We start from the raw sequence: 22,072 nt of genomic DNA on the forward strand, positions 1-22,072 counted from the left end.
GATTCGTCCAGGGCTTTGCTCAGATAGCCCGCCCACTCAATAAACTGCTCAGAAACGAAGAAGACAATGATAATGCAGATCTTTCTAGACCTGCGAAGCCAGCAGTGGGACCCAGGAGGCCTAGGGAATCTATTCAAGGACTCCTTATGCCAAGGAGTGGAACACCGAACAAGAGGTGGGTCCAGGGCAGAAGACATTGGGATTTCGGCGTCTGGCGTTCCCAGGTGTTATTGCAATGTCACCCAGGTTGGGGGTGAAGGCCTGCCCAAGCTTTCCAGGAAGGATCTGCGAAGAGATCAGTTGGAAGACCCCCTCTGCGGCCTAGTATTGAAGGCTTTAGAAAGCAAAAGCCCTGATTTTCTTCTTACATCGTCAAGGGAGGCCCAGCGGCTACATCGTGAGTGGGATCGGCTACAGTTACGCCACGGAGTGGTCTACCGAAGGGGCCCCTCTGATGATCCTGAAGAGAAATGGCAGCTATTTTTGCCCGCAAAACACAGAGAAACGGTGCTGGCCGCTCTCCATGATGACCATGGCCATCTGGGACCAGAAAGAACCTTTTGTTTGGTAAGAGACCGCTTCTAATGGCCCTGCATGCGGACAGAAGTTGAAAGTTACTGTCACTCCTGCATCCAATGTATTCAGAGGAAGACTCTGCCTCAACGAGCTGCCCCAATGGGCCACCTTCAAAGTCAGGGACCCATGGAGTTGGTGTGCATTGACTTCCTGTGCCTGGAGTCGGATCAGAGTGGACAGGGAAATATCCTGGTAGTGACTGACCATTTTACCAGGTATGCCCAGGCTTTTCCTGCTAGAGATCAGTTAGCATCAACTGTGGCAAAGATTTTAGTAGAAAGGTTCTTTGTGCATTACGGACTACCACAACGTATCCACTCAGACCAAGGGAGAGATTTCGAGAGCAATCTCATCAAGAGACTCTTGAGTCTACTAGGCATCCAAAAGTCGAGGACTACTCCATACCATCCTCAGGGAGATCCTCAGCCAGAGAGATTCAATCGTACCCTCCTAAATATGCTCGGGACTTTGACTTCAGTGCAAAAGCAACACTGGAGTAAGCATGTAGCAGCCATCGTACATGCCTACAATAGCACTGCCAACGACGCTACAGGATATTCTCCTTAGCGGCTGATGTTCGGCCGGGAAGCCCGACTGCCAGTAGACTTGGCTTTTGGAACCTCTGTAGACCATACCTCTGCAGCTTCCCATAGAGGATATGTGGACCGCCTAAGGAAAAGCTTGAAGATTGCTTATGAGAAGGCTCAAGCCACCTCAGACGCCAGGGGTCAGAGAAACAAAGAGAACTTTGATCTCAGAGTGCGAGTACAGGACTTACAATCTGGAGACAGAGTCTTACTGAGAAATCTGGGTATCCCTGGAAAACACAAGTTGGCGGATAGGTGGCGATCAGAGCCCTATGTCATCTGCAAACAATTGCCTGGATTGCCAGTTTACCAGATTCGACCGGAAAAGGGTGTTGGCCCACTCAAAACCTGGCACCACAACCACCTTTTGCCTTTGTCAGATGCAGTCCGTCTACCATCACAATCTGATCCTCAGTCTACCCCCTCAACTTCTCAGAGGACTAGATCTGTGACCAGGTCTCAACCCACACCACCTCCTGCAGATGAAGAGGACAGTGAGAGTGAGGAGGTAGGGACAGATTTGCTGTGGCCATCTGACATTTCCGAACCCACCATTCCTTCTTCCACTGGAGTGACTGACGTAGTTCCTCTTAGGCCAGAGGCTCCTGAATTTGTGCCTCAGGCCCAACCTGCAGAAGACTTGCAAGAACCTGAAGACTGGTGGTCCATTGTTGATGAGGGAGAAGATGTGGAGGAAGCTGAACTGGGAGAGACAGAGAGCGTCGAGCAAGAAGCGAGGGTTGATGAGTCAGTAGTGTCAGAACCAACATCAGAAGCAACACCAGAACCATTGCTAGAGCCCAGAGAACAGAGAGAGCGTAGAGTTATTCAACCCCCAAAGAGACTGACATATGATGTGTTGGGAGAAAACTCTGAGGAAGTAGTACATGCTTCTCAAAGGAATCTCATGACGCCTGGTTCTCCTACAGCAGTTTCGGTAGAGAACAGCCCCAACTCACCCCCTGGCACATCTGGTTGGGCCATTCCCATTAGTGTGGCCTATGGGCAGGACAACCCTCACTCTGCTACATGGTGGGAGGTTCCTCTGCCAGATTCTTATGCAAGTGTGAATAATTTAATTTCCTGTGTGTACTAACTTTGCTTTTTCTCCGCGTGTAGATAAAAAGCATGTAACAGGTTGCTTTTACTGCTGTCTTTGGAGGACCAAAGCTTCTCTGGTGGGGGGAGTGTGTAGCAGGCTCCTTGTACAAGAGGATTCAGAAGTCAGTCCTTCCTCTCTCTCCCCTATTTGTAAAACCTGGGCATTCTGCCAAGTTCATGACTCATCCACTACACAGCAAAGAACGCTGGGAAAGGGAGGGAAGCAGGAAGTGAAGGGGAGAACAGAGAGACACGAGGCTGGAGAAAAGACAGGGACATGTGGAGCCTGTCCAAGCAGAGGAGGAGGCACTACAGCACTCAGCGCGGATAGAGGGACCCTGCTGTGTGTTCAGAGTCTGGTGAGCTGTCCCCCTGGAGAGAGTAAGACACACCATTTACACTTTGCATATAGACTGGGACATCCGCACCCCACTGCTGGGATCTCACCCATCCGGGGCCCTGTGCAAGCCACAGATCCCCCTGCCTGCTTTGCCCCTCACCACCAGTGTAATTGAGACTGTCTGCCCTGGGGACTGACACATACTGGGAGATTGCATCCTGCGACTGCCCCTGGTCTTGGGGTGCTTTGTGTTGCGTTTAGACACTGAGGTTGGACCCTCTCAGCCCAGAAACCTAGTGAAATCGGATGTAACCCACACCAGCTGAAACTCCAAAGAAGCCTTCAGCTGCTATTTACTTCATTGTAAGGACTAAACGTGCACCAACTAGAGCTCCACCGTTACAAGGACTAGAGTGGGGGAATCTGGCTTAGTAGCCTTATTAGAGGTACCTCTTTATTGCATTCTGTTCTGACTCTGAGGTGATTTTTGGCTAACGCCCCTCAGAAGCAGAATCATACACCGGTGTGGGTAATACATTTCATTGATAGAGCATAAGTAAGTTTATTTGTTTGATATCAGTTTTATTCTGGTTAACCCCTTCACGCCTAAGGGTAAAACAAATCTAAATGCCTAAGCACAATTCTGCAACGTTGACGTCTTAGTAAAACCGTACATATCGTCACAACTACTTTGTACATCCAGGTGGATTATACCTTGTTTTTTTCAGGACAAATTGGGCTTTCATTTGGTGGTAAATGGTCATGGATAGCTCCTAATTTTTTTTTATTATTAAAGGAAAACTGGGCCAAAATAGTAAAAAAAATCATTTTTTTAAATTTAACTGTGTGTTTCTTGTTACGACCATAACCTACCACCAAAGAACAACTCAAAATACATTCTCCAGTTCTTGACGATCGCAGCGATACCATATATGTGTATGTTATTTGTTCTTTGTACCCGTAGTACAGTCCAGAAACAACAGTGTGCATTTTGTTTTTGTCTTTTTTTTTTTATATAAAACACACTGTCACTGACATTGACATTAACACTAACTGACACTGATACCAATTTTTTTTTAAAAATCCTGACCTTTGACCCTGACCTTTGCCCTTGACCCTGACCTTTGACCCTGACCTTTGACCCTGACCTTGACCCAAACACTAACCCTGGTACTGAACTAGATCAAACCTTGATCTAGGTATTTTTCTTTATTTTTTCTTTTATTTTTAATATTTATTTATCTTTTTGTTTTTTTTACAAACTTTTTTTTTCTCTCTCTGTGTCAGGAGTTCGAGAGATACAATGTATCTCTCTTCTCCATTCATAGAGAGAGAGAAAACAAGGGGGCCGGGCTGCACAGTGATTGATCACTGTGATAGCCAATTAGAGGCTATCACAGCGATCACGTGACCCGGAATCGGGAGTCCCGGGTCCCGATCGTTAGAACGGGACCCGGGGCTCTCAGTGACACCGCGGTCTTGGTGCTGGGAGCGCGCCGAGCGGCGCGCTCCCAGCACAAAGACAGGTACGCAAATATGCGGCCCCACGGAAAAAAGCCCAGGTCCGTGAGGCCGCATATTTGTGTTACGTCGGCGTCAAGGGGTTAAAGTGCAACTCTGCCATCCAGAGACTCTTGGCTGTGAAGCCCTCTAGTGGCAGACCAAATTTACTGCATTGCAAAAAGAAGAAAAGTAAGTTTTGAAGTTGAAAGGGGAACCCCACCCCTCTACACTGCATTTCATTCTCCATAAAATTGTTCTTGTTTCATTTAACCCTGTGTCAGCAAATTTCTTGGCGGGGTATTTGCTATTCATTACCAGTTGTGCCAGAGGGATTGGGTTTGCTTAGGGTTGGATCTATTGAGCGCAGGACCCATATTATATTCCAGCTTGTCCCAAGGGGCAGTGCTACACATACATTTTGTCCCGAGTGCTTTGTTCTGTGCTCTGCCTGCATTTTTACTGTTCTTTCTGCCTGGAAACTGAGAAATGTCCATGGCGTCCAAAAAGCTTCCCTTTAGGTCAAAAGCAGTTTTAGATCAGCTAGAGATAGTAAATTAGAACTACTTGCAGAATTGAGTGATAATGATTCGTGGGGAAATTCGTCATCAGACACTGAAAACGATTTTGCGACTAAGCTCAGTAATGTGCGAACTTGGGGCTATATTTCAAATTTCAGTGTTTTTGGTTTGATTACTTTTTATTTGGTTTGATTAATTTTATTTTCACATGCTTGGACATTGGGTATTTTGTTATATTTAGAGGGCTTTAAAGTAGAGCTAAAATGGGGAGAAAAATGGGTGCCACAATTCCTGGTGACTTCTTTTGAAAATGCTAGTTGCCTGGGTGTCATGCTGATCCTCTGCTTTCAATAATTATTAAACTTTGGTGACTCAAAGTATTCAAGCCTCTAAGCATGGCAGCCTGAAAAGCAGCAATTTTAGAATATGGTCAGCAACAGCAGATCCCTGTTTCCCTCACGATTAATTTAAAAAATAATTGCAGCCTTGGTTCATATGCTAATGAACTAAATAAAGGTTTTTTACTAAGCTTGAACGTCCTCATTTATATTTACTGTTCTGAATTGTTCCTGATAATGGCATCATTTACAACATATGGGCTAATGCATTCTGGCCTGGGCTCTATACTGTGTATAGTCACCTTTGTGAGTTCCCATAGTGCGGCATTCTGCATTTGCAGCAAAATCCCGTAAACATTACCTGCATTACACCCGCCATAGGTCTTGCTGTTTTTGACCTCCAAGAGTCAATGAGGGATGAAATATGAAATAGCTTATGCCCATTTTTTTCCATAAACCATATTTTAAATTCTCTTAGCGGTCAATGAGCTGAAGCTTGCACTGATGTGTCAGTATATAAACTATTTCACAAACGAGGCAATCAATCAAGTGTATCATTATTCCGCAGATGTGATAATAACTTAACAATCCACTGCCTGATAAACCTCTCTAGAAAACCTTCCCAGGCCAAGCCTGTGTAGAAACATAAATATGAACAGTGATACTTGTAATAAATGCAGGCAGCCATACAAATGCATTCATTTACATGGATAAAATGTAAAAAGATCAGAACTATACCACTTGTTTCTATGAAACTGTTAAATGTAATGCAATATGTAACTTCCATGCTTATGCTAATACCATTATTGTTGTTAGTACTTTGATTAATAGTGTCATTAATACATGCGCCACTATTTACAGTAAAAATGAAAAAAAATAAAAAAAACCATTGAATTGCATACAGGGAATACAGCCATCTTGCTCCAGCATTCCTTTATATATACTTAGCTGAAGTATACCAATCCATGCCCCTCCCTTTTGTTAGTAAAGAGGATATCCCCCCCCCCCAAAAAAAAAAAAAACACACCTTGTCGCTCTAATTAACTTTCATAACCAGATGTCAATGATACCTGTAAGCCTAGGCCAAATTTAGTTGCATGTGTTGGTTAGCTCAGCAATTACTCTACAACTAATTTGCACACAATATATATACAGGGGTTTGACCAAAAAATCAATAAAGCCTCCAGGATGCCTGTGATTACTAATTCCGGGCAAACAGTACATTTCACATGATCGGAAAAACAATATGATTTGCTCCTGATTGTCAGCGGGGACCTTGGCAGTCAATGACAGCTGATAGCTATAGCTACCAAAAGGATGGCTGCTGGTTCTCATAGTGGAGGGTGTTTTTTTTACTTGTTCCTGGATGGAGTTTTCTGTCCTTTGTTGTAGATAGGCAAGACAGTTCTCAGGAGCCAAGGTATCCTGATTTACCTAGCGATGAATCTTAACAATCTAAATCTGAAACTGAAGTTAAAAACATTTTAAAGAAGCTTAAAAAGTTTTTAAAAAAGTACATGTAGTGCTTGACCCCACAGGAGCCATTGGTGATGATGGACTCTCTGTTCTGCCACGACTTTAACAGCTTCCTCGCTGTCCTATAGCAGAAATACTGCTACAGGGAGGCAGGGCTGCACAAAATATGTGTGTGATTTTACATTTCCGGGTAGGGGGCTACAGATGTCGATCAACAGGTCCTGGCCGGACATTCCCCACCAGCATTGCTGAGAAACAGTGAAAAGGGAGAGACCTGTGTGTAAACAACATAGGTCTCTCCCCTGCCAGTAGTAACATGCTGCTGTGTATTTCTCTGCAGCATGTCTCCCTAGTAAAACACACACAGCACATACAGTAAAACAGCACACAGTTAACCCTTTGATTGCCACAGATGTTAACCCCTTCCTGCCCAGTGCCATTAGTACAGTGTCTGTGCTTTTTATTAGCACTGATCACTGTATTAGTGTCATTGGGATGTCAGTGGCAGTTAGTCAGTGTCCCCCCCCCCCCAGTGTCAGAATGCCCGCCGCAGTCCTGCAGTCTCGCTATAAGTCTCTGATCGCCACCATTACTAGTAAAAAAAATAAAAGTTAAAATTCCAGTATATATACTGCCATTTGTAGACGCTATAACTTTCACGTAAACCAAATTAATTTGCATGTATTGGGATTTTTTTTAGCAAAGTTATGTAGCAGAATACATTTTGGTCTAAATGTATGATAAAACTTGATTTGAAGATTTTTTTACTGGATATGTTATAGTCAAGAATATTGAGGTTTTTTTTTTTTTTAAATTGTCGGTCTTTTTTGTGTATAGTGCAAAAAAAAAAAACCCACAGATATTCAAAAGAAAGCGTTATTTGTGGGGAAAAAAAGGATATACATTTAATTTATGTATAGTGTTGCATGACTGCGCAGTTGTCAGTTAAAGTAATGCAGCGCTGTATCGCAAAAAATGGCCTGGTCAGGAAGGGAGATAAATCCTCTGGAGGGCAAGTGGTTAAGGACCACATATCCCAAAATTCACTGCGGCACAGCAAGTCCTCTCTTCCATGCTCCAGTTGGAGCAAACTTTTCTGTCCCTTGATTGGCTTAAGCTCTCCTGCTTCGGGGGGGAGCAAAGGGGATTTCACACAGAGCCTGCAGTACAGCTGTGAGGGAAAAGGTAAAGCAGGCATGAAGAGCAACCATCCATCAGTTTGTACAGCAGCCCAGTGGGAGAGGGAGTGGGGGATGAATGAAGAGCGGGCACAGACACAGATGCAGAATCCTAGGCTGTGTGCACAGTGAACCGGTGGGGGTTATGACCTTTTATCAGCTTGGACAGCATAAAATAGAACATTGCCCCAACAATAAAATATTTAAGTAAGTTGCACCTACTGTATGCTCAGGAGACTACATGCACATTTTAAGACCAATTTTTCCTTCCCAAAGACTTTAGAGTAATTATGATTTTTTTATGTTCTCATGTGTCTCTTTATTATTAAATCTACTCTGGGAATGTATGTAACATTTCAACAAACAAGTCAGCAAGATACATCTTTAGTTAGACTACAGCAAGAAACACACTTCTTACACGTTTTTAATAATTTCTTCTGTTTCCTCTATTAGAGTGACCCATTGTTTGGTGTCAACCTCATAAAGAAGCTTTACTGAAGGTGGTGCAAATTTAGTTTTTACCTCCCCCCCACACACACAGACTTTGTTTGGCATTAGAATGTTTTATGTCAAGGGTTATAAAGAAATATTTAGTTGTAAAAGGTATACATGCATTGCAGAACAATGGCCAATTAATTAAACAATTGTTATAAAAGTCCCTTCGGTTGTTAAAGGCAATGGCAACTATTTTATGTGACTTTACTAGTAGATTAAGTCACCGGTCACACCGCTGCGATTTAAAATCGTGCAATTTAGCACGATTTCAGGTGCGATTTCTGAAGACTTTATTGCTACTTGTGAAGATTTTCAACTATTTCTTGCAGTTTGCAGTGCAATTTCCATTATATTCTATGTATGTGAAATCGCAACAAAACCACAGAAAAAATAATGCAAAAACTACTTTAGAAATCACGCTGCAGCAAATCGGACATGTTAAGACACTGACATTCACATACATTAGATGCGATTTCAGGTGCGATTTTAATTCGTAAATCAAACCGGTATGACTGGGCACTAAGGATAGAGTAGATAAGAGTGAAATCCCTGTGAAGTTTTTTTTTACCACTGGGGAGATTGGGAAGACACATCAGGAAGTGTGTGGAAATCTCTGTAAGGGTAATTCTCTTCTAGACAATTGTCATCCACACAAGTTTCCCAAATGGAAGATTTCCCCTCTATGCCTTTTCCACTGACAGCTCAACATTTTAGACTTTCCTTCACTTTCACTCCCCGCTGCAATGGTCACCAAGAGAAATAGGAAGGGTGAATCTTCCAAGTGTGGGCACAGGCAACAATAAAAGCCTGACAGAGGCCATTGGCTGCAGGGTCTGATCAGATGTCGGCCGGCTGCTGGTTTTCCAGCATGCTCGTTCAACAGAAGCCGGTCAGGAGATTGGCTTTTGTCAGATAGGCAGCTTGTACACGTGACCCAAAAATAAACCAATTTCCACTGTACCGACGGATTTTGGCCGATAATCGACCACTGTACGGGGCTTAAGACTTAGCACGCCTTTTGTTTTCAAGCATCTGGAATTTATTTAACCAAAATAAAAGTTTAGTTGGGCTTTAACCTCCCTGGCGGTATTCTCGAGTGTAGCTCGGGGTAAAGTTTCAGTACCAAAAGCGGTAACACCGAGCTACACACGGGCTTACCATGTGGCGCTGCTCCGGGATCTGTTCTTTACTTACCTTGTCCTGCGCTCCCGCGATGTCCCTCCTGCAGTGTCCCCAGCAATGTCCTCCGGCGGATGCCAGCATCTATCATCTGGGTTCCGTCCCCTGCGAGCGTCGGGATGTACGGGGATGGAACGGCGGGAAATTTGAAAATGACAAAAAGTGACATTCACTAAATACACTAAAATCACATAGTAAAGCATTACTGTATCAACCCATTTCACATACATTTTGTCCCGAGTGCTTTGTCCTGTGCCCTGTCTACAGTTTTACTGTTCTTTCTGCCTGGAAACTGTGAAATCTCCACGGCGTCCAAAAAGCGTCCCTTTAGGTCAAAAGCGGTTTTAGACCAGCTAGAGAACAGCGATAGTAAATTAGAACCACTTGCAGAATTGAGTGATAATGATTCATGGAGAAATTTGTCATCAGACACTGAAAACGATTTTGCGACTTTGCTCAGTGATGTGCGAAATTGGCGCTATATTTCAAATTTCAGTGTTTTTGGTTTGATAATATTATTGAATTAAATTTATTGTTATATTGTTATTTTTTAGGATTATTTATTAAATTATAATTTATGATTTCGTGTTCAAATTGTAACATACCCGGGATGTTTGCTAGACTCTTGTTCGGACAGATTTCAGTGAGTTATTCCTAAAAATTACAGGCCTACAATAAAAAAAAATACATATTTCCATGCAAAAAAATGTACCGCTTTGAGCACAGAAATATGGACATAATCAGACCGCTAGGGAGGTTAAGGTTTAGTGGTCCTTTATGGCCGCAACACATCTTTGTGATTGGGGTTCGATGAATGGCAACCAACTGTTCTGGGCTCACAGAATTAAACTGGGAGCCCTGAGCTTATCATCTTTCCATGAACATGCTGGAAGACATTTTATTCTGTATATTCCAGTAGTTTATAAGGTTTCTGAACAAAGATTCCAAGGTTGTTACAGTTTATGTTCCCAGGATATGCATTTTGGGGGTATGGTGGTATCAGACAGCTACAAGATAAAGACTAGACATGATACCAAGTTACAAGATAAATGTACAAGTCCATGTCTGGATAGAACAAAAGACAAAGAACTATTCACCATGATTTTTTTCTCCATGAACGTCTGGAAAAGAGTGCATATTAAACTTTACATTGTATATGGTGCGATTTTTATTTGACAGGAGTATTTAAGCCAAAAATTTCAACTGTATTATCATTCGTATTGCAGGAAGTGAATACTTGCTTACTTAAGTAATTCAGGTTTTATATTACTATATTCTATTTCCATATACATATATATTTTATCTGTATTAATTGGTTTTAACAATTAATACACATTGGTGTAAATTATGGATTTTATGTTTTTAACTTTTTAACATTATAAATAGTTAAGTTTGAGTTTACACTACATAAGATGTGACATAATAAGAAACCTCAGTACTATACCTCAACAAATGTTTGGTAGATATATATTTTTTTCTCCAGAATCAGAAGTAATATATTATTTTAAGTGACATGGGTTCCAATCTGCCTAAACCAGCCCTGTCAGAAGAGCAGTTTTCTCTTAATTTAGAGGGTTTTTTTAAGAGCTAAGGTTAAAGGTCAACTTTTGACATGACAAAGAAGGGGTGTCAGAAAAATCCAAAATCATTCCTAATCCTATACAGGTAATTTAAATAATTTAGTAAAGAAAATGACACCTAGTGTGACTTAATGATTAGGCCAGATAAGCTTTGCCGCCTAGGTAATTTGGGGGACAGGAGCAAAACACATCACAAGACAATACAGGAGACAAGGGACAACAGATGGACACAGAGACACCCTGTAGTGAGCTGACTGAAAGCTGACATCATTGACACTATAGAGTCCATATTGGTAACTCTAACTTAAATTTTTCTTTAGCTAACTTGTACTCTCTTTATATCTCCAACTAAACTATTTAGTCTGATAATGGTTATGGAGAGCAGCGGAGTTGATATGAAAAAATTTCAACTACAGTATAAATTATTTTCATAACAATTCTCTGGGGGGGAGAATTCTATTTTAAATATCCGTGAAGCTAATTTTAGCTTCTAGTCAGTGGTTTAAGCTGGGTACATATGACAAAGTAGACCACTTAGTGTAACATTTGATTTTGACCTCAGATAGATTCTAAGATGATTGGATTGGTCTATGTATGGTATTCCAATCAATTCATGCCAAGGTACACGTTGAGCTTTGAATATCTGGTTGTAGAGAGATCACATAGTCAATTTGCATAGCTGTTGTCACATGTTGCTGAGTTACTGATAGTTTCCTACACTGCATTTTTAGACAGTTAGTCCTAATTTCAGTAGTATTTGAAAATAACTGCTGGTTCAAATTTCTAACCATTATTCTTGATTAGATCATTGTACTGCTATTTTGATTTGCTTTTTATTTATCATCCACTATTATATTTCATTACCATTTTGCGTTGATTCTTTTAATCAATAAACATATATCATTGCACATTATTACTTTTTATTTCATCTTCAAATTAGTGCAAATAAAGAACTCGGATATCAGTTAATTTATGATAATTAGCAGATAATCTTAATTCCAGATCACCATCTGTTTTCATAAATTATGTGCTAAATATTTTCAAAGAGCTAAAGTTCTGACAGCACATGCATTGCAGAGCACCACAATGCACAAAATTGTACCACAGTACATTGTGGAGCGCTGCGTAGGGAAAAAAAGCCGCATTTGCATTTTTGGTTTGGTGCACTGTTTTATTTCACTGGCCGCCAATTCAGAATGCATTGGGTATTTTAATGGAACACACATGCATTTATGCTATGCACAAGAATGGATAGGTCTAAATGGGTTCTCAGAGCAGAAAACCACTTGCCTTGTATACTTCTTATAAATTATTTTTTTTTTAACTTTTTTTATTAAAATGTCAATAGCTTGTTAGTTTAACTTTAGACTGAAAAAAAAACCCCTCCTGTATCCCTGTTTTGAAAAAAGGTGCAGTTTGAACTGTGATACACTGGTGATACACTATATCACATTTTAATAAGAGGACACCATAGAGTGTATTAAATTGTGGCTGTGACAGTGCAAATTCCCAGCTCAAGCAGACATTATGCTCTTGAAAATCCTGCTGCTATTTAAAACTGAATCATGAAGGTTAAGCATTCTTCTTCCCCTAAACTACCTTCAGAAATGACATCCTCAAGAGAAGCTACAAGAATACATCTTATATTGCAGAAAAATTTAATTAAGTAAATGCCATAGTTCTCAGTAGTAACAAATGGCTAGGATAACAGAATTTATAAGGCATGACCTTTGTGCCATTCCCATTATCACCTTGCTCACCTGGATTTTCCATATTGACTTTTTACTTCAGGAATATTAAAAAAAAAGTAATATAGATATGTTACATATCCAGCTATAGCATCATATCATACTGTATAACATTTTTAATATAGTTTAATGGGAATGATATACTACAGAAACAGAAACTTTGCAAAGTAAATGTCCACTGGGCTTTGTAAATCCAGTGAAATAATGTCTTCAATCATTCAACTATTCAATCAAGTGCAAAGGAAAACCCTTCCTCAATATTCAATATCAACACAGTTTCACCTTCTTGTTGAAAGTATAAAAAAATCTCTTTTCCTATACCAAATCAAGCCAAAGGCATGTAGCATTTGAGGAATTTGTTGTGTCATACAACATATTTTTTTGATCATATTTTAACATAAACATTTCCATGTCATATTTAAAGCACAGCTAAAGTCACAAGAATAGATATGCACAACTCAACAATGTCAAATAGACATTGTATTTGCAATGTTCAAATTTGTAGTTTTACCTCTACCTCCTGTAACAAGAGTTTTTCAGGGAACCTAAATAACTGTGCATAAATAACAGGGAACCTAAATAACTGTGCAGTGCAAAATTTTAAAACTTTTGTTTTTGGTTTGGTACATGTCCCCCAGGGCAGTGCCCAGCCTCAAGTGTTATTTGTTAAAAATCCTTTGCTTATTACCTTAAAAAATGGCCAAAACTGTTTTGGCACCCAAAGTAATGTTTGCTGGTCCAAGCTCTAAACCCATTCATGTTTTGCTCATTACTATGCAATTGCCGACTGCCCTGTAGCAGTTATACTGCTACAGAACGGCCGCTCTGTGAAAAATCACCTGTATATATACACTCCAGGTAGGGGGGCATGCGCCATCCTGCCCGCACTGTTATTGGCTCCTGTAGGTCTCAGTCGATTCAGCGATTCATGGCCGGGACTTGGTGATCAGCGGAATAGCTGATAGGAGAGATCTGTAAATGTAAACAACACAGATCTCTCTCTTGTCAGCAGGGACATGCTGGTTTTTATCTCTCTGCAAATAGGGAGATAAAAACCAGCACATCCCCTAGTAAAACACTACATAGTACAATGTACTCACACTCCCAAACACACAGTTAATCCTTTCATCTCCCCAGATTTTAACCACTTCCTGCCCAATATCATTAGTACAGTGTTGGTGATTTTTATTAGCACCGATCACAGTATTAGTGGCACTGGAAATGTCAGTTTCAGTTAGTCAGTTCCCACCCAGTGTCAGTTAGTATCAGAATGCCAGATGTACTATCGGAGTCCCACTATAAGTCGCCGATCACTGCTTTTTCTAGTATAAATAAAGAAAAAATAAATAAATTTCAATATATATATATTATATATACCTCCATGTGCAGATGCTATAACTTTAGCGCAAACCAATTACACTAATTATTATTTATTTTATTTTTTTAACCAAAGACATAGCAAAGTACATTTTAGCCTAAATTTATGAAGAAACTGTATTATTTATTGCATATGTTTTATAGCAAAGAGTAAATTTTTTTTTTCTTAAATTTACATTTTTTTTTCATTTATAACGCAAAAAATAAAAAACCCAGTGATGATCAAATACCACTAAAAGAAAGCTTTATTTGTGTGAAAAAAATGTTATAAATTTATTTTGAGTACAGTGTTGCATGACCGTGAAAGTGGCTTTATTTGGCCACGGAGGTTGCCTGAAAAAAATGCGTTATGTGGCAAGCGGAATCTTCTACTTGCTGACACAGCTCCTACTTGATTTTGAACAGTGATGTGTTTAGGCGTGATGTACTCAGGCTTCAGTGCAGTATACTTAGTTATGGATCTGGTATGTCTATTGGTATTACTAATTTCCAACTGTGCCTCTATGGCACACAACACTTTTGGTTTAGGTTTCCATAGTTTCTCAACCAATTATACTCTAATTATATGGGCTTTGCTATATTATTTATTCCTGTAAACAGTCTCTGATTAGGTCCCCTATTTCATTTGTCTTCATCACTTAATACCTTGCCAGTTGTCTATGTAATAATACATTCCTTTTGTGTATGTTATGTTGCAGAGACCTTGTCTTATCTATTCCTTTTACTGAGTACTGCATGTACAACATTGGTGCATGTCTTGTCAGCATTGATGTTGTTATTGTATGCCCATTTCAAAACTCTTAAAAAACACGCCACATCCACCTTTAATTCTACAGGGACCCTTCTTTTAAAAAATATATAATATTCTGGGGGTTTTGAGTAGTTTTCATGCCATCAATGCAGTTTTTAACATGTACAGTATGTGAAAGTGATTAAAAACTTTCAAACTCAAACAAAATTAAAGACCCAGAACAAAGAAAATTGACCCAGAATGCAAAAAAACTATTAGATTTCCTTTAATACTAAGGGTACTTGAACATAGTAATGATGTATGAACATCAGATATTCCTGTCAGAAAAAAAATGGGAGGATGAGCTGTGTGTATTTTCATGTATTTACGTGTACACACATGTAAAAACTCCTCTAGCACTAGTGTGCATATACGTGTATTTTCATGTATTCGCACATATGTACAGTATATAAAATACTGACCAGACTTTTGTATTTTTTATTACTGATCTATATGTAGCACCCCTCTAGTTAGCCAGGGGGAGATAGCTACTTTTTTAGTTAGAGGCTCGATAGCAGCCTGGTATGAGTCAGCCTGGGATGAGTCAGCCAGCTAACTTTAGATCAGGGTTGAAGGCTCTGCAGATCAGTTCCCAGATACCTCCTCCTGCTCTAAAAGTGTGAGAAGTTTCTAGAAGGCAGTGGGTGGGGGTAAGATTGGCTGATCTGCATCATTAATGGATCTTGGCAAATCCCCAAGTAGGAGGCTTGGCATGGGGTCAGGGTAGTATTTAAGTATGGGGGAGCCTGATCAGAAAGTGATTAGGGTCAGGTGGAAGATAGTGTGAGAAGGCTGGAGTGTGAAGCCTGGAAGGGGGCCCAGGGAGGGGCCTACCTACAGGCAGGATCTGGGAAGGAGGATCACTCAGCCTCAACCGTCCCCTGAGAGAGAACAGCCTGGGAGATAGGGAAGGAGCCAGCCCAGGATAAAGCCTGAAGACAGCCACCAACCCAACAAGCTTGCAGGAGAGGACTGATTGAGCAATCTTGCACCCCTTGGACCAGATAGGGTGAGAGGGCAGTCAGGTGCCAAACCCAACTAGCTCCTCATCTAAAGACTGCTCTACTACAGTGGCAGTTTCTGGGTCCCCTTGTTCAGGGATTCCCTCAGGCAGTTGGATGAAGAGGAGGCTTCATCTGGGGTCTGAGAAAGTACACCAGAAGGGCTGGAGAGCTCTTCAAGGAGAGACTGTTTGTCTATGGACTTGTATATAGTTGCTAAGGAGATTTGTCCTCATGTTCACAGTTTCTTGAGCATCCCATGCACCCTTCAACCCCACCCAAGTTCAATACCCCTTAACTGGTGCTTGGGATACAGTTTTCCTTATTTGAATTCTTGTGACCTGCATTTTTTTTTCTTTGGTACTGAACTTGTGTATTAAGAGGGTCCAACAAATGCCCCCCTCTCAATAAACTAGCCTGGTGCTAATAAGCTCAGGGTTCTATCAACCCAAAGGAGTTTTCGATTGCTAATTTTGCCCAACCACAATTGGGCATTCTGATTTTATGCTTCTTCAAACTTAAAACTAGACTTTTGGGCAAGATGACCCTCTGTGAGACAAATATGTCAATGGCCTATTGTATTTAGGCCCCATTCACACTTGAGCATTTTGTAGCGCAAAGCTCGAAGCTCCAAAATGTCCAGGGCGAAAATAATTAATATTACTCCATGGAGATGGATCACATCTCCACTCCAAGTCACCTGAAGCAGAACGCCTAAAGCTCCAAAATGTTTTGGAGCTACTTTTGTAGCTCCATTCGGGCAGATTGATGTGTTTTGGCTTGTTTTCATTCCCATAGAAATTCATGGAAACTCACAAATCATGCGTTTTCATACGCTTTACGCTTTAAGAGTGTTTTTCTGGTATGGCAACAATTGATGTCACAGATAAAATTTTTCTCTATTGGCTAATACAAAAAAGCGGGAACTCAAAAAGCCTGAAACACTTGAACAAATTGCACACAAACGTACGCAAACGCACATAAAAGCGCACATCACAGCATGTGAAAAAATTTTAAAAAATGCTATGCTCAGGTGTGAATGGGGCCTTAGAGAAGGGGTGGTTATTCTTCATTGTAAATAGCTCCTTCTTAAAGATGAACTTTGCTTTGTGGTGAACTGAGGCACTGGATGGTGAAGAAGGGGAGATTATGGTGTTGATTTATTAACCACATGCCGCCCAGCCACTGTATAAATACGGCGGCAGGGCAGCATGGGTAGGCAAAACCACGTTTTAAAACGTGTGTTTTGTAAACAGGTAGGGGGGGTGCGCGAGGTGCACCGCCGCCCTACCTGTGCCACCGATAACAGCCGCGGATGTCAGTCGCCGGGTCACAGCCGGTCCTTACCGGCTACCTCCCGGCGATTGGCGGCAATCAGTGACAGAGAGCACAGCTGCAGTAGCTGTGCTTTCTGTCACTTGCCTGACAGCTCGAGGACAAGCTGATCAGGACAGAAGAGTTTCTCTCTCCCGATCAGTCTGTCCCCATCCAGCACACCCCCCGCTCCCTAGTAAAACACTCCCCCTCACACAGATAACCCTTTCCCTGAAAAATAAAGTTAACCCCTTCCTCCCCAGTGCCATTAGTACAGTGTCAGTGTTTTTTTTTTTGCACTGATCACTGTATTGGTGTCACTGGGGATGTCAGTGACCCCAAGTCAGTACCCCCCAATGTCAGAATGTCCACCGCAGTCCCGCAGTCCTGCCATAAGTCGCTGATCGCCTCCATAAGTCACTGATCGCCGCCATAAGTCGCTGATCGCCGCTATTATTAGTATAAAAAAAAACTAAAAATCCCAGTATCTTTCCCGCCATTTGTAAACGCTATAACATTCACAATTAATTTACACGTATTGGTTTTTTTTTTTAGCAAAGACATGTCGCAGAATGCATTTTGGCAGAAATTTATGACTAAATTTGATTTTTAAATTTTTTTTTTTATAGCGTTTTATAGCAAAAAGTCCGAAATATTGTTTTTTTTCCTCAAAATTGTCAGCCTTTTTTTATAGCACAAAAAATAAAAACCACACAGGCAATCAAATACCACCAAAAGAAAGCTCAATTTGTGGGAAAAACTAGCGCAGCGCTGTATAGCAAAAAAATGGCGTAAATTGCACTATCTATACCATAGTTTGTAGATGCTAGAACATTCACACAAAGCAATCAATATACACTTCTTGGGATTATTTTTACCAAAAACATGGAGCAGAATACATTTTGGCCTAAATTTATAACCAACTTTGAGTTTACTATATATTTTTTATAGCTGAAAGTAAAAAATATTGGTTTTCTTCAAAATGTTTGGCCTTTTTTTGTTTATAGCGTGAAAAATAAAAAGTGCACAGATGATCAAATACCACCAAAAGAAAGCTCTATTTGTGTGAAAAAAAGGACGTAAATTTCGTTTGGGTGCAGCATTGCATGACCGCGCAATTATCAGTTGAATTAGTGCAGCGCCGAGTAGCAAAAAGAGGCCTGGTTAGGAAGGGGGGTAAATCCTCTGGAGGTCAAGTGGTTAAATGCAAGTGAATTTGCACTCTGGAATTTGCCCAGAGCTTTGTGAGATAAAGCTTCACTTTGGAAAGAATCCCCAATCACATTCAAGAAAAATAATAAAATAGGTGCAAATGCACTTGCAATGTATACATTTGCCTACAGTAAATCAACCCCTTTACTTTCAGTGGGAGGCAAATTTTTACAGGTTGCGATTCAACAATTTTCTTATTATAGCGCAGCGTGTAGTCCTCCTTTCTAAGACATTGTCAGAATCCGAATGCACACAAACATTAAGGTAACTTATGTCAAGCTGGAAGCTGTTAAAAGTGTATAGTTTTTAAAGAATGAACACATTTTAAATATAATTAGCAGTTACTGCATAGTTATTTTACTTATTACCTCAATCAGCTGAAGAAAATTAAAGGTGGATGGGCAAGCATAGGAAATGTATGAAATGTGTAATATTATATCCCCAGCAGCATGGAAAATGGAATATAGAAACAGCTTGCAATTCTAAAGATTTATACCAGGTACACATTATCCCAAGGCTAAGGTAATTTCAAAGTTTCTTTATTCAGTTACATACACTTACAAGGCATGGCAGAGCAAAATAAATATTTTTTTATGTGCATGGGGCAAAGGTTTTAGAGAAACAACCTCCTTGCAGAATATATTTTGTTAATAAGCAAGGCATGTTCCAGCACTGCATTCAGTGATTGAATCTGCTGTTCCTTGCAATGGGAAAAACTTCAATTTACCCACTGACCAGTTGTGTCTGTAATAAAAAGCTTTCATTAACCATGAGGTATAATAAAACAGCCAAAAAAGATTTCTACACCAATGGTATTTAAAATAATGGAACCTGTCCACGTTGCAGCATAGCTCTGGTTTATATAAAAATGCTTTGGTGCACTTGCCAATGCTTTTCCATAGTCATGAGCTGTTAAAGTGGTACTAAACCCAGGATCCTGCACTAAATCTGGTCTCCCACAGTACACAGAATATGGAAATGCAATTATTTTAGTAAATATAAACTGCTAAATACCTTTTCTCATCTGCAGTATATAGCAGTTATGTGACTTCTGTCAGTGTCCAGTTGAGCACTGGTTAAAGCTTGTAGAAGGAGTTTTCATTCTCCTCTGATTATCCTATGAGACTGACCCTCTTTCTGGACAGTGCTGATTGGCACTGTGCTGATCACATGCACCCTCCCAAAGAAAAAAAACCTCTCCAGTAATACATACCAAACTGAGCATGTCCCGAGTGACTCTTAGAGCTCTGTATTATCAGCAGGTGGACTGGGGACAGTAGAAGAAGGGGAGGATCAGGGAAGACAGGATCAAACATCTTTTTTACACGATCCAAAGGATCATCATCACTGATGATGCATCACTGCATATACAGACTGATCTTACTGTTGTGGGTTTAGTAACACTTTAAGATACACAAAATTGTAATCTTTTTATTTCTCATAAATTTCAACAGATATTTCAGCAAAATTTCACCGTATGGGAAAAATGCATTGAAGTCAATGGGGATAGTGAAGGTTAGGCCATGTTTGATAAAATTAAAGGCCAAGTTCACAATTTTTCTAAATTTCAGCTCCCCTATGTACCAATATACCATTAATGCACTTCTGTTGCAGAAAAGATCAAGCTTTCTTAGTATATTAGGACAAGTTCCAGCTTGCTTCATAGAAAGGTTCATGACTTCCTAGTATGGAGATTTGGGATGTGAAAACTGTTCAGACACAGGAATTAATTCACCAGCTCACCTCATTAGCACACACCCTGCACCTGTTCTCCTCCTGGAAACTGCTCCCATCTACCCTTGTACTCACACGCAGGCTGTAGTATTAAAAACAGAAGTTTGTAAAGCTCACCATACACTATACAATCTGAGTGTGCAATCTCCTTTAGCTCTACTATCAGCTATGGAGTGCAAGGACCTGCCTGACTGGATACAGAATGATTGGATAGATAGGTGTGTCCTTCAACTATATAGTTTTGGAAAAATCTAAAGGAGATGCACGGAGATTGTACAAAGAGGCACTGTGATATTTGAGGGTTGCCTTGGTCATCATGCCCAGCCTCTTGCCAGGGGATTGGCCTGCAAGCCTGTCCTGAGGTAACCTCACTACTTCACTCCCAGGCTGGCTCATTTCAGGCTGCTAATCAAAAAAGAAAAAACAAACCAGCCTATGTGGCTGACTTGGAGGGTGTTACATACATTAATGGTACATTGCTACACAGGGGTGCTGGAATTTAGAAAAAAGAAAGGTGAACTTAAGGGTGCAAGGGGCTTTAAGTGGAGGGCTTTTAGAACATATGGCCTGGTATGGTTTGGGGGGGGGGGATTTGGACTTGCTCACGCATCCTACCCCTTTTCTGGCCTGCCAGGTTGCATGCTCAGGTAAGTGTCTGGTATGGATTTTGGAGGGACCCCCACACCATTATTTTACAATTTTGGCATGGGGTTCCCCTCAAAATCCATACCAGATCTAAGAGTCTGGTATGGTTTTGGGTGGGGGACCCTACGCCATTTTGTTAAAAATTTTGTCATGAGGTGCCCTTTAAAATTCATACCAGACCTGAAGGACCTGGTGTGGATAGGGGGGCACATTTTTTTTTCAAATCTTTTGTTTCATTCATTTCATTTGTTAACCACTTCCTGTCCAGCCCATGTATATAAATGGCCAGACGGGAGCAGTGCAGGGGCAGGTGGCCATTAATAAATGTCCTCCCGGTCCCTGCTTGTGCGCGCTACCTGGAAGCGTGCAGCACCGCGATCCAGTGCCTCCGGACACAGCGGAACATCGATCACTGTACGGGACCTCTGTGTGAGGTCCTGATCATGTGATCACTGATTGGCCAATCAGTGATCACATGAATATTAGTAAGCAAGATACCACTTCTGACATCATTGCTTACTACGTGTGAAATCTGTGAATGATCACAGAGGTCATATGGTACAAGGCTATTCACAACAGCCTTGTACCATGTGACAAGCTGTGACCAATCACTGCTCACACAGTATTTCTCAATGGCAGCACGAATGCAGCCAGGGAGAAGGATAAATGATTGCTTTTACAGCCTTTATGGGTTTAAAAGCAATCGGTGTAAAAAAAAAAGAAAAATCTTCATCACCCCCCACAAGTAGTACAGTGTCACTATGGTGACACTGTACGGTGTATTATTTATTTGCAAAATGATATAAGAAAAACACTTTTTTCTAAATTTTTTGACTTTTTCATTTATATAGCAAAAAAATAAAAATCCCAGTGGTGAATAAATACCGCCAAAATAAAGTTTTATCTGTCTCAGAAAAAAATGCAATAAAATTTAAATGGGTACAGTGTTGCATGACTGCGCAATTGTCATTCAAAGTGTGATAGCACTGAAAGCTGAAAATTGGCCTGAACAGGAAGGGGGTGAAAGTGTCCAGACTTGAAGTGGTGAAGGATGCTGGCAACAACCATTAAGAGGAAAAAATGCTGGAACTTGGCTATTAGCAGTGGTTAGCAGCATTTAGGAGTGTTCAGCTTTTTTTTCTGTCGGCAAATCACTCCCAAAAACGCAAACAAGCATTTTTTCTGCTCCTTGAAGCTGAAGCTTGAAAAACGCTTCTAGCCTACAATAGTGTTCATAGACACATTTTGCTTCTAGAGGCAGAAAAAAACTCTCATAAGTAACTGCTAGGAGTTTAAAAATAAGCTAGTGTGCATGGAGCCTAAGCGACTGCACACAAATAACTATTAAATATACAAAAAAAGACTAAAAATGGAAATACA

The sequence above is a fragment of the Staurois parvus genome, unplaced genomic scaffold (genome assembly GCF_062004578.1).
Source record: "Staurois parvus isolate SC_StPar_1 unplaced genomic scaffold, SC_StPar_1.0 ptg000061l, whole genome shotgun sequence".
Classification (NCBI taxonomy): domain Eukaryota; kingdom Metazoa; phylum Chordata; class Amphibia; order Anura; family Ranidae; genus Staurois; species Staurois parvus.